The sequence below is a fragment of the Engraulis encrasicolus genome, chromosome 15 (assembly GCF_034702125.1).
Source record: "Engraulis encrasicolus isolate BLACKSEA-1 chromosome 15, IST_EnEncr_1.0, whole genome shotgun sequence".
Classification (NCBI taxonomy): Eukaryota; Metazoa; Chordata; class Actinopteri; order Clupeiformes; family Engraulidae; genus Engraulis; species Engraulis encrasicolus.
This window is the reverse complement of record NC_085871.1, coordinates 28,676,242-28,686,556: the sequence shown is the minus strand read 5'-3', so window position 1 is coordinate 28,686,556 and position 10,315 is coordinate 28,676,242.

Sequence of the window (10,315 nt, the reverse complement as noted above, 5' to 3'; positions counted from 1 at the left end):
ACCCAAATCCTGGGCCCCCACTCCCCTTGGCCTGGGGCAACTGACCCCTTTGTTCGCCACTGTCAGCGTCCCTATCAGAAAGGCACAGAAAATCACAAAGTTTTCTTAGTTCTTTCTAAATAATAAAGACTATTCTTTCAGAATAATTCACTAACCAACAGGACGTGGTAACTGTGAAGTAGCTAAAATTATTTGCAAAGCTGTTATTTTTTTGAGCTTCATGTGCAGTTTGTGAGCATTTCTGAAAAAAATGTAAATAAATAAATTTTAATATAATATTCATTGCAGAAAATGATTTATTCAACAACTGCTGGGGAAATGCATTGTAGGACAGAGCCATATAAAACATTCAGTAGATCAGTAGGTTGATTCTGTCTGATTTATCAAGCAAACATCAAGTTGATCATACTGTAGATGCTTAGATTTGCTACCTTGGGACCTTTTATGTTTCTGAGTTCATGAACTGAAATGTAGATGGCAGTCCTTTAAAGGAGCACTGTGTATGGTGGCCAGAGTAGCTATTGCAACTATACTGCTCATTGAAACTGTGTCTATTGAGTGTGAGCTGTCTACAGCAAAATTTGAATAATTACTATATGTATGACCAAAGTAGTTTTGCACCTTTTGCAGTTTTGCCGCTAAAGAAGTAAATTTCTGGAATTACTGCTGTTTTTAAGTATTCATTATGGCTGAAAATGAAAGAGTTTTCATGCCTGAATAGATGGAACCTCTCCATATAAATCCACTATTTTGAATTACCAGTATACATCTTTTGCGGCTAAACCTACTCTGGTCAGGCCAGTAAGTATTGGTTTATTTTATCAATAAATTACCACCAAATTAACACCAAGTGCACGCAAGCACAGTGATTTAGAATGTGTGGCATTTATCATTGCAGATCATGCAACATTCTAAATTTCACTCATACAACAGAATTTAGAATGAATTCTTCAAACTGATTATAATATAACTGCCTCTACGCAGGAAAAAGTTGCGGGAAGCAGAGTGAGATTTGTGGAAGCAAAATTCCTCGCAAATTTCTGGATTTATTAAGCATTTCGGTAACACTTTATTTTAGGGATACATCTATTAGCACTAATACATACAATGTTAATTCCTGCATAAGTAACTTGTAAGGCATGTACTAAGCAAACGCTACGGCCTACTAGGTCCTTACTAAGGTTAAATTGGTAATAAATCCCTTATTGTGCATGAACAAAACATTTGTGAATACATGCCTACATCCCAACATTGTATGTACAAACCCCAACTCCGATGAAGTTAGGACGTTTGGTAAACTGAGAATAAAATCAAAATGCTATAATTTTCAAAACATTCAATACATCCCTTAGATGAAGAATAGTGAAAAGACAACATATCAAGTGTTAAAACCGAGAAAAAAATATTGTTTTAGGGGACATATGTACTCATTTCTCATTTGATAACTGCAACACGTCTCAAATAAGTTGGGACGGGGATCAGTGAAATTTTATAAACATCCAAATAAGATAAAACAAAAAGGAAGAACATTTCAAAATTAATTGTACTGATGTACAATTTGAGTGTCCAGGTATAAGACAATCACAGAGAGGCTGAGTCACTCAGAATTAAATATGCAGAGGGAACAATTACCATAGTTATTACACAAAGTTTTGAATTCCCTTGATTTACCGTGATTGAGTGTATATAAGACATATTTTTGTCATTAAAATCATTGTATAAGTTCATAACATCATGAAATATATATTGGCTGTAGTCTCACTCTAGCACTCCGAGAATTACAGCTACAGGTAGTTAAAACTTGACCATATTAAGGACGCTTCATGTATGCAAATGATAGAGGGGTTTAACATTCCCCTATCCACCCGAGCTCACTTGAAATAGACCCATAAGACATGGGAAACTGTAATTTGCTTACAGAAGTCAGCAGAAGTTGCAGAAGTCAATTCTTTTTGAAAAAAAAATAGAGTCTTGCACATCCTGTACTACAGTGAAAATTGACCATGCAACTTGTGTTAGTGCTAACTTCAAAAGTCAGCCTCCATGATGGCATGGGGGTGCAGTAGTACATTGGTTAAGCTGTTCTAACTCACCGGTAGAATTAAATACAGTACTGAATGAAATACATGGGTTTTAAACAGCATGAAAAGCCACTCGTGCTTTATATTTTGAAGGGAGATCTTCGATTACTGCCACATAGTAAGGACGAATTGCATTCTCTACTATGTTTTAACAGTTTAACTCCAACATAAGGACCAGCAGGACATAAAATGGCTGGCTTTTGGTCAAGACTTGCCACACTGTAAGCACTACAGAAAAGAAAACATTGCAAAACATGACAAGGAATACACCTACCATTTAAGCTGTTGAAATCATGTCCAAGATAGGAATCAACACTGTTTTTATATAAAATCATCTCATCGGTTAATGCTATTAACTGTTAAGTGTTGTCCTTTGTTTTGTTTTTAGTCTTCCTCCACATTTGCTGCCTTTTATTGTCCCCGTCCTGTTTTGAGACGCGTTGGATTTACATATTCATGAATATCCCCCAAAACAATAATTTTGGTTTTGATGACTGATATTTTTTTTGTACCGTTCTCCAACTAATGTCAGACCCAGACTTTTTGAAAATGGCAGTATTTTGTTATTATTCACAATTAACCTTGCGTCCCAACTTCTATGGAGTTGGGGTTTGTATTAGTGCTAATAGATGTATCCAGGGGCGAAGCTATAGGGAGGGCGAGCAGGGCACTTGCCCCTGTGCCCAGGGCCCTCCCGTATTGGTGGTGGGGGCCCTATTGTGAGCTTGGCAAGCTGTATAGGGGGCCCTATAAGTGTCTTGCCCAGGGGCCCTGTGTGCAATTGTTCCGCCACTGGATGTATCCCTAAAATTAAGTGTTACCAGAATTTCCATACAGTACATAAAAAACTTCACAGTTTTGCACAATGAGTTGCTCATGTGTGTAATTGTGCGTTCATTTCCATAAGGGGTTTCTGTGTTTTACATTACTGTCAGCAGAAGCTTTTGACAAATAATGAGTTTAAAGGAACAGACCACCCTTTTTTGATTTTCACATATTTGCAGTATTTCCAAGCATTATACATGAATGTGCATATCATTTTTGTCTATGTGTTTGCATCGCCTCGTTTAACAGTATAGCCAAATAAAGCATAGCAATGCAAGTCTATACAAAATATAACATAATCAAATGTACTTATAAACCACTTTAAAATGAATATACAATTCACCAGAGTGTAAAACAGCAATTTAATTACGTCCAGCGATTACTTTTTGGTTGATGCTAAAGTTACCAGTTACTTCCAGTGATTATGCTAAGCTATGCTAATAATTCTGATTCAATAAATCGAAGTACTGAAAACACTGAGAAGAAAATGATATGCACATTCATGAATAAGGCTGAGAAATACTGCAAATACAGTATGTGAAAATCAAAAAAGGGTGGTCTGTTCCTTTAAGTGGCTGTTGTGGTTATAAAACACATTTCCTGAATGTGAGTAGTGAATGTGAAGTAGTCCTGATTCAGAGTGCAGATGATAACACAAACGCAACGGTGGTAAGGAACCTGTTATGATTGATCCCGCGATAGTTTGACACCATGTGACATGTCACCTCATCGGCGCAACATGACTGAAATTTCTTAAGTTGGACAAGAAATTTTACCATCAGGCAACATTTTCTTCCAGAATGCATTGCAGACGTTGCGGAATCTTGAATAAGGCTATTGAGTGTGGTTGCGGTTTGTTTAATGAAGACTGAACTAAACAGTATAGGCCTACAGGATATCGGCCCTGAGGGCATCATGCGGTAGCCAGGCCCGTCACTAGGTTTGAGAGACAGGGGGGGCTTAGCTCCAGAGGAAAAAATGTGCGTGCAAAGCGCGCCAACATTTTTTCAGCTCACCTGCTAAGGTTTTGTCAATGAATTTATTATTTTAAGAGCAAAGAAATCCCGCACACTGTCAATTCCACCAACAAACTTTAATACATTGTGTAACCAAGTGGACCTTAATTTGTCATTAATCAAAATGTTATTTACCACTTTTACGCATGTGATTGCACGACTACGCCACTGGGGGAATTCTGCCACCCAGAATATAGACTCAAACTATTGATAAACTCAAAGTCACAACAGGTTCGTATAGATACGGCCAGAGACTTGTTTCCCCTTTTGAATAAAAATACTTTATTTATACATAGCAATAAAATAAAATAAAATGACACAAGAGACTTCAAACTGACCGCACTGCCTAAATTAAAACAAGAGTGGAGAAGTAGGCCTACAGATTGGCTGCTTTGAATCGGTCTATTACAAACGGCGTTCAGGGCAGGTTAACTGTGTAGGCATATAACTAGCTAAAGGTGTACTTATTTAAATGCACACACCACGGCAAGCAAGTGATTCAAATCAGTGAGGATATACACTACAAGCGCCAGTCAACATTACTACACCGGTGAGTTAATTCCATTGGTTGCACTTACAACTACTTGTGCAAGAGGCTACAAGATACACGAACGATGAAACACAGGAATCTGCCCTAAGCAGTTTATACTAACAGCCATAGACAATAAGGGAGGAGGCGGCCAGCCTGACACAAACAGAAAGAAAACAAACAAACAAAACGGAAAAGAACGCTAAAATTACTACAAAAGGACAAAACAGCAGTGAACATTCTATGCCCAAGACCCTCGACGGCACTCTGAGGAGTCAGGCAACAAAACAATTAGTCAACAATATACACACTACACGATTAGAGAGGCTGTGTGTTGAAGGTTACATCAAAAGTCATGGGTGAGCTGTTAGGGCGTCAGACTTGCATCCCAGAGGTTGCCGGTTGGACTACCGACCCGCCAGGTTGGTGGGGAGTCCTATCTCACGCCTTTCGTAAAGTCTTCACGAAAAAAATAGAGTAATTTTCGTGGTGCATTCACGTTATTGGCCGCCTTTCGTTAAGTCTTCACGAAAATAATAGATTAATTTTCACTGCCTATTCACTTGAATTGCCCCACTGCTGCTATGATTATCCAAACGTCTGCAGGGGCGGGGAGGGGGTGCTGACAGAACACTGCTGATAGACTCGGGACTCACTAATTCGACGCCCTTTCGGTACTTACGCCTTATGTCCCCTAAACCTAAACCTAAACCTAACCCTAACCTTAAACCTAAACCTAACCCTAACCCTAACCTTAACCCTAACCCTAACCTTAACCCTAAACCTAACCCTAAATTGCTTGTTTGAAATGTTTGATTACCATGTGACGGTAGGCTACCGAAAGTCGGGCAATTCAAGTGAATAGGCAGCGTGAAAATTAATCTATTATTTTCGTGAAGACTTTACGAAAGGCGGGCAATAACGTGAATGCACCACGAAAATTACTCTATTTTTTTCGTGAACACACGAAATGAGTGAGATACGGTTGTGGTGGGGGGAGTAATCAACCAGTGCTCTCCCCTATCCTCTTCCATGACTGAGGTACCCTGAGCATGGTACCGTCCCACCGCACTGCTCCCCATGGGGCGCCACTGAGGGCTGCCCCCTTGCACGGGTGAGGCATAAATGCAATTTCGTTGTGTGCAGTGTGCAGTGTTCACTTGTGTGCTGTGGAGTGCTGTGTCACAATGACAATGGGAGTTGGAGTTTCCCAATGGGCTTTCACTTTCACTTCACTTTCAAAAGACTATTTACATACCTCCACGCAACTGGACAGCGTGTGAAGGGTTACAAAAACAGTCCGGATACCAAGGTCTCCATCCAACCTGGCGATTAATACATATAATGAATACACACTCCAAACAATTAACGAATCAAACACATATACATGGTTCACATACATACATAGACCTACCCAAAAGCATAGACAGATGTTCTAGCCACAGTGCAGTCCAGGTGCCACAGGACCGGCACCCACAACCGCAGCACGGGGTACCCAACAGCAAACACACCCGGACGCCGGGAAAGCTCCAATGAGCCCACCGTTTCGGGTGTTTTTATAAAAATTGTGTCCTTGCCGCCACTAACTAGCAAGCGATTCGAGTAGCATCCAACTGCAGTTTGCAGAAGTGGGCAGGTCTGGATTTCTGAGATCTCGCCCCTCCTATTTTTCCTATTATAGGCTAGTAGTCTGTACAGTCCCACACCATCCCGACGTCACCCTATTTGAGAATTTGCGCCAAATGTCTTCTCCGGCAATGCATAGTCTAGGCCTACACTATTCTATGCACACAGCTTGTATCGTGTCTCGTCGTTTGGAGTGCTAAATAAATGTATTTACTAAACACTGGACATAGAATCATTCATCAATCATAATAGGATATTCCAATGGCGGTAGGCCCAAGTGTAGCACACCAGCATACATTGATGACTCTTATAGCTGCTTTGGACAATAATAGGCTAATGCCTGGCTAATTGCGGTGTGAAGTGGTTTGTATTATGTCTCGTCGTTGGTTAAGTAAATATATTTCCTAAACACTGGACATAGAATCATTCGTCAATCATAATAGCGCACCATATTTGAGAAATGGACCCAAATTATCTGGCGAATGCAGTAGGCTTATTCTATGCACACAGCTTGTTATCGTGTCTCGTCGTTTGAAGTGTTAAGTAAATATATTTAGACCTAGGCTACTAAACACTGGACATAGAATCATCCATCAATAGCGAATGCGTTACCCTGTATTCTAGGGAGATTGTATCGTGTCTCGTCGTTTGGAGTGTTAAGTAAATAGGCCTAGGCCTACTTTTACTAAACATTGGGCATAGAATCATTCATCAATAATAGTGAATGCGTAGTTGGCTACACTGTATTCTATGCACACAGCTTGTATCTTGTCTCGTCGTTTGGAGTGCTAATTAAATATATTTAGCATACTAAATATATTTAATTTTCATTTTCCACGTTCCAATGGCGTGAGTGTTTATTTCCATTTACATAGAATTATTTGTCCTTGACCTTACTTTCTCTTTCATAGTAAAGGAGAAGATTGAAACGGTCTCTGCAACTGCTTTAGGTTCCATTGATTTAATGATAATGTTAAGCGCTGTTAGACGGTTAAAAACAAAAGGTTAATGCTAAATGTGTCAGGGTGTCAGTTTGGAAGCGGGGCAGATGCACGAAGGATAGGCCTACCAAAGGCTACTGCAATGGCCTGCTCAGAGTCCAGTCCCCACTCCCCAATCCTAAAGAGATTGTGGCGACAGCATCCAGGCTTTGGGACTTTGAAGAATGTGCTCATGCTTTTCAATGATGGGTAGGTCTATGTTTAATTTCGAGCGGATCACACATGGAGTAGCCTAATTCGCCACTGCACAGGCGTTTTACTGCCTACTTTAGTTTTCTTGTAGTAGCCTACCCATCTTTCGAATTTTAGAAACTGGCACCAAATATCTGGTCTTCAAACTAAGATACTAAGAAGAGACACTTAATATTAATTCAAATTAGACCCATGCGTTAACAAATACTACATGTAGCTTATAGCTAATAATAATAATAATAATAATGATAGCTTATATTAATTTCCCTCGGGATTAATACATTATAGGCCTACTAAACAGGGTCGCGTGCTGTTCATCGCGCGGTTCACTCAAAGCTCCCCGCTCGTGTTTCCTACACTCACCAAACCATTATACATTAGTGGAGTAGAGAGAGTGGATCTACGATTTTATTTGTGAAAACTCTGCGTCTCTGCTCTGCACGGTGCAGTGACTTCCAGAGCTATTTTTCTTCCCATGTAGAAGCTTAGCGCTGCCGCTGAATGACAAGGGGGAGGCACTCGCTGTGCTCAGGGGGGAGGAGGAAGATGTGCTCAGGGGGGAGGAGGGAGATGTGATCCAGACCTGCCCCCCGCCCTGCACACTGCAGTTGAACATACTTGAGCCATGGGGCACCTAAGTCACGCCCTTCTACTTCCGATCCACGGGGCTGGAGCTCTCAAAATTTTGAATGAGAGTTAATGGAGCGAGTCAAGCTAAATCCTCATCCCGTTTGGCATGTGCTCTGGATTTCACATATGATGACAGTGAATTTGAAAGGTTTGGATTTGCGTCGTAAGACCACTCATTTTAGACACGCAAGAAACTTTATTTTAGCTTTTGTGCAAAACTGTGTTAGAGACTACACGTGCGCCTCGCATAACTGACGTGAACCGAGGCACAGCCAACCCTACCGCTGCACTGCGGCTTAAAGCGATGGTTCGGAGTAGAATCACCCTAATGCCATTTGAACCGTGACACCCATCCACCTTTACACCCGAAGTGTTTTCTGCCGCAGGCTTACATCAACAGAGTTGCCGTGTTATTCGATGTTTATTCCGGATAGCTTGACTCAAGCGCATATGGATCCTGGGCACCGTCTCCAAACTTTCCCCACAAAAATAACATGTCATGACACCAAACTTCTACAGTATAACAAATGTGGTTTGTACTCACAAAAAGATGAATTTGAAACTTTGTACATAGTCCAGGAGTTTATTAGTAACAACACACGAGACGATTAGCTTTTCTGCTGCTAAACATCCGTCGACGTCACTTCCTCCAGCTGGGACTGTCCACTTATTGTAAGGTTTGTGTTTTAGTCCACAGCCAGGATATATGCACGAGTGTGGCATCGTCTTCTATTTATTAAACGTGGTAAAATTTAAATCCGAAGTGGTTAATTTCTAGTTGTAGCGCAAGCTGTCTTTTTGAGTTTTCCGCCTTCCGGACTCACGTGTATTTGTTTCCATCAACAAAGTCCCAGCTGGAGGAAGTGACGTTGACGGATGTTTAGCAGCAGAAAAGCTAATCGTCTCGTGTGTTGTTACTAATAAACTCCTGGACTATGTACAAAGTTTCAAATTCATCTTTTTGCGAGTACAAACCACATTTGTTATACTGTAGAAGTTTGGTGTCATGACATGTTATTTTTGTGGGGAAAGTTTGGAGACGGTGCCCAGGATCCATATGCGCTTGAGTCAAGCTATCCGGAATAAACATCGAATAACACGGCAACTCTGTTGATGTAAGCCTGCGGCAGAAAACACTTCGGGTGTAAAGGTGGATGGGTGTCACGGTTCAAATGGATTCTACTCCGAACCATCGCTTTAAGTGGCTGCACGTCGGACATGCGACGTCTGTTGTGTAGTCCAAATAATTGTATATTTTTGCACAAACACAACTCAAAAATCGCTTGCCAAGTGAAGTCAACAAGCACACCAATGGTTTTTATTAATTCTGAGGCACAGCATATGTGTGATCGACGGGGAAATGCGAGGTGGATCGGAAAATAGCTTTGATCAGTCCATTACAGCACAGTCAAAAGTTTTTGCGTTGCCAGCCCCATAAGCCGCCCGGAAGGGGTGGAGACTTAGGTGCCCCATTCAGCGGCCGCTAACGTCTCGTGACGTCTTTAAACGACGGCAAGACAGAGGGACACACCTTGCCCTGCGTACAGGCAGTTCACAATTGTTTCGGTCATCCGACCTTCTTCATGTTGTATTAAAGTTTGTTGGTGGAATGGACAGTGTGCAGGATTTCTTTACACTTGAATGACAACCCCACTGGGATAATATCCTACGCACCTGCCCACCTACAGAGGTGTGCAAAAGCATCTTCTTGAACAATTATTTTAAGAGCACCATAACGATTTGTAAACACTAGTTAGAGTGATTTTTTTTTAATTCACATTTTAATGAACGTTCCTAATATGTAAGCTAAACAAAACATTTCAAAATGTTTCAACTGATGAATATTATGTAGGCCTACGGAAGTTAAAATGATTAGATAAAAAGGCAGAGAGCATAATTTACACAAGGACTAGGAACTTTAAGGAGTTACTAACTGCGCGTCTCCAGGAGAAGCAGTGATCAGGAAGCGATTCATTCAAACAGGTTCCTTACTTGGAAAACTCTGCATCCCTGGCAGATATTAGGTCATTTTTACTCCATTAGTAGCTATTTTAATCAGTTCATGTGTGTTTTCAAACTGTTAAGACAAATATTAAAGCTCAACTATAATTTAAAGACGATGTCAAATGTATTTATTACACGGGTATTGTGAGTGAACATTGGTACTTTGGGTCTGAAGATTTCATCCGTGTAAGTAATTACACTTTTCTCGAGGTGTTAGTCACAAAGCACAATCCTCTACCTGTTTCCCCCCCCGCATAACATATTGCTGTGCACCCTGCTTTTATTGCTGTGCAGTAGGATATAAGTGGCATTAAACAATAAAAAAGCAAACAGGAACTCAGGTATTCAGATTAACTTGCCTTCTTGGTGGTTCGTATTCAGTGCTTTACTGCATTTGTTTTTGGAAAAATG